Source organism: Colobus angolensis, unplaced genomic scaffold (genome assembly GCF_000951035.1).
Source record: "Colobus angolensis palliatus isolate OR3802 unplaced genomic scaffold, Cang.pa_1.0 Scaffold346, whole genome shotgun sequence".
In the NCBI taxonomy this organism is placed as follows: Eukaryota; Metazoa; Chordata; class Mammalia; order Primates; family Cercopithecidae; genus Colobus; species Colobus angolensis.
In genome coordinates this window covers 709245-713666 of record NW_012116777.1, presented here as the reverse complement: position 1 = coordinate 713666, position 4422 = coordinate 709245, and positions in this window count along the sequence as shown.

Genomic DNA, 4422 nt, shown 5'->3' with positions numbered 1-4422 from the left:
AACACGTTCCCAAATGTCCTTTCTCAGGTTCCACAGAAACAGTGATTTGAAACACTCAGTCCAAAGAATGATTTAACTCTATGAGATGAATTTCGCACATCAAAAGGCAGTTGCCCCAAAAGCTTCTCTCCAGTTTTCATCAGAAGATGATTAATTTCTCAACAGAAGCATCCGGGAACCACTTAATATCCCTTCACAGATAGCTCAAAGACAGAGTTTCCAAATGGGGTAACGTAGTGTAAGCTTTAACTCTTTGAAATGAATGAACACGTCAGAGAGCAGTTTCTTGGAATGCTTCTTTCTGGGTTTTATTTCAGGACATTTCACTTTTCACCATAGTTTGCAATGTGCTGCAAAATAAAAATTTTTGAGTTTTACAAGAACAGTATTCAAACACTGCCTTATAAGGAAAGAGGGATAACTCCCTGAGTGGAATGCACACATCACAAAGAATTTTCTCAGGAAAGATCTCTCCAGTTCTTAACTGAAGATTTTACCTATTTCCCCACATGCCTGAATTTGCTCCCAAATGTCCCTTCGCAAATCCTTCCATGACGCAGTTTCAAAACTGCGTAATAGAAAGAAAGATTTATCTATGTGTGAGGAATAGACATATCTATCACAAAGCATTTTCAGAGAAAGATTCTTTCCAGTTTTTGTCTGAGGATAATTCCTTTTTCATCACAGCCCTCCATATACTCTTGAATGTCCCCTGGTAGCGTTTTCTCCAAGTGGGATTCCCCTATCCTCTATCAGAAGAAAAACATAACTCTGTGAGTGGAATGCACACGTCACAAAACATCTCCTCGGAAATCTACTCTCCAGTATCTCTGAAGATATTTCCGTTTTCACCATAAGCCTCAAAGCACTCCCGAGTGTTCCTTAGCTGACTAAACTAAAACAGTGTTAGAATACTGCTCAATGAAAACAGAAGTTTAACTGTGTGAGTGGACTTCATGTGACCTAGAGCAGTTTCACAGAAAGTTTCCTTGTGGTTTTTATTGGAGGGTATACGTTTTTGAGCATATTCTTAAAAGCGTTCCCATATGTGATTTTTCACGTACCACAAAAGCAGTGATTTCAAACAGCTCAATCTAAAGTATTATTTAACTCTATGAGATTAATACACACATCACAAATCAGTTGCTCCAAAAGCTTCTCTCGAGTTTTCATCAGAAGACATTTCCTTTCTCAGCACAAACCTCCATGTGCCACTTAATATCCCTTCACAGATTCCTCAAAGACAGAGTTTCCAAACTGGGCAACGTAGTGTAAGCATTAACACTTTGAAATGAATACACACGTCAGAAAGCAGTTTCTTGGGACACTTCTTTCTGGGATTTATTTCAGAATATTTCATTTTTCACCATAGTCTTCAAGGTGCTGCAAAATATCACTTTTTCAGTTCTACATGAACAGGGTTCAAACACTGTCTTATGAGAAAAGAGGTATAACTCCCTGAGTGGATTGCACACATCACAAAGCAGTTTCTGAGAAAGTTTCTTTCCAGTTTTTATCTGAAGATATGTCCTATTTCCCCATAGGCCTTAATGTCCTCCTGAATGTCCCTTCGTGAATCCGTCCATAACTCAGTTTCAAAACTGTGAAATAGAAAGAATGTTTTATCTATGTGAGATGAATAGACATATCTATCACAAAGCAGTTTCACAGAAAGCTTCTTTCCAGTTTTTGTCTGAGGATATTTCCTTTTTCACCATAGCCATCCATATTCTTCCAAAAGTCCCCTGGCAGAGTTTTCTCCAAGCGGGAACAACCAATCCTCTATGAGAAGAAAAGTATAACACTGTGAGAGGAATGCACTTATCACAAAGCAGCTCCTTGGAAATGTTCTCTCCAGTTTCTATCTGAAGATATTTCCGTTTTCACCAATAGCCTCAAAGAGCTCCCGAGTATCACTTTGCAGACTAAACAAAAACAGCTTTAGAATCCTGCTCAATGAAAACAGAAACTTAACTGTGAGAGTGGACTTCACGTGACCTAGAGCAGCATCACAGAAAGTTCACTTCTGGTTTTTTTATAAGGGTATTTCTTTTTCAGCATATTCTTAAGAGCTTTCCCAAATGTCCTTTCTCAGGTTCCACAGAAACAGTGATATCAAAGGGCTCAATCCAAAGAATTATTTAATTCTATGAGATGAATACACACATCACAAAGCAATTTCTGAGAAATCTTCTCTCCAGTTTTTATCTGATGATATATATTTCCCCACAGGCCTGAATGTGCTCCTGAATGTCCCTTCCTGAATCCGTCCATGAGGCAGTTGCAAAACCCCATAATAGAAAGAAAGTTTTATCTATGTGAGATGAATACACTTATCTATCACAAAGCACTTTCAGAGAAAGCTTCTTTCCAATTTTTGTCTGAGGATATTTCCTTTTTCACCATAGCTGTCCATGTATTCACGAATGTCCTCTTAGCTTTTTCTCCAAAAGGGATTCCCCAATACTCTATGAGAAGAAATGTATAACTCTGTGAGAGGAATGCACATGTCACAAAGTAGCTCCTTGGAAATCTTCTCTCCAGTATGTATCTGAAGATATTTTCATTTCCACCATAAGCCTCAAAGCCCTCATGAGTATCTGTTAGCTGACTACTGTAAAACAGTGTTAGAATAGTGCTCAATGAAAACAGAAGCTTCAATGTGTGAGTGGACTTCACGTGACCTAGAGCAGTTTCACAGAAAGATTCCTTCTGCTTTCTATCGGTGAGTATTTCTTTTTCAGCATATTCTTAAGAGCGTTCCTAAATGTCCTTTCTCAGATTCCACAGAAAGAGTGATTTCAAACTGCTCAATTCAAAGAATGATCTAACTCTATGAGATGAATAGACGCATCACACAGCAGTTTCTCTGGAAGCTTCCCTCCTGTTCTATTCGCAAAATGTTTCCTTTCTCACCACAATTCTCCAGCACCACTAAAAATCCCTTCACAGATTCCTCAAAGACAGGGTTTCCAAACTGTGCCACGTACTGTAACCTTTAACTATCTGAAAAGAATGCACACGTCAGAGAGCAGTTTCGTTGAATACTTTTCTCTGAGTTGTATTTCAGAATTTTCACTTTTCACCATAGTGTTCAATGTGCTGCAAAATATCACTTTTTCAGGTTTTCAGGAACAGTGTTCAAAACTGCCTTCTGTGAAAAGAGGTATAACTGCCTGAGTGGAATGCACACATCACAAAGCATTTTCTCAGAAAACTTCTCTCCAGTTTTTATCTGAACATATCTCCTATTTCCTCTCAAGTCTCAATGTCCTCCCAAATGTCCCTTCGCAAATCCTTCTATGATGCTGTCTCAAAAGTGCATCATAGAAAAAATATTTTATCTATGTGAGATGAATACACATATCTATCACAAAGTAGTTTCACAGAAAACTTCTTTCCAGTTTTTGTCAGGGGATATTTCCTTTCTCACCTTAGGGGTCCATATAGTCCCGAACGTCCTCTGGTAGCTTTTTCTCCAAATGAAATTCCCCAAACCTTTATGTCAAGAAAAGTATAACTCTGTGAATGGAATGCACAAGTCAAAAGGCAGCTCCTCGGAAATCTTCTCTCCAGTATCTACCTGAAGATATTTCTGTTTTCACCATTAACCTCAATGTGCTCCCGAGTATCGCTTAGCTGACTAACCTAACACAGTGTTAGAATACTGCTGAATGAAAACAGAAGCTTAACTGTGTGACTGGACTCCACGTGACCTAGAGCAATTTTATAGAAGGTTTCCTTCTGCTTTTTATCAGAGGGTATTTCTTTTTCAGCATATTCTTAAGAGCACTCCCAAATGTGCTTTCTCAGGTTCCACAGAAGCAATGATTTCAAATCGCTCAATCCAAAGAATGATTTAACTCTATGGGATGAATACACACATCACAAACCAGTTGCTCCGAAAACTTCTCTCCAGTTTTCATTGTAAGATGTTTCCTCTCTCACCATAAGCCTCCGGGCGCCACTTAATATTCCTTCACAGATTCTTCAAAGACAGAGTTTCCAAACTGGGCAATGTAGTGTAATGTTTAACTCTCTGAAATGAATGCACACCTCAGAGAGCAGTTTCTTGGAATGCTTCTTTCTGGATTTTATTTCAGGATATTTCACTCTTGCCATAGTTTTCAAGGTGCAGCAAAATATCACTTTTTCAGTTTTACAGGAAGAGTGTTCAAACACTGCTTTATGAGAAAAGAAGTATAACTCTCTGAATGGATTGCACACATCCCAAAGCAGTTTCTCAAAAAGCTTCTCTCCAGTTTTTATCTGAAGATATTTCCTATTTCTCGAAAGGAGTGAAGGCGCTCCTGATATCCCTTCATGAATCCGTCCATGACGCATTTTAAAAACTGTGTAATAGAAACACAGCTTTATCTATGTGAGATGAACAGACATATCTATCACAAAGCAGTTTTATGG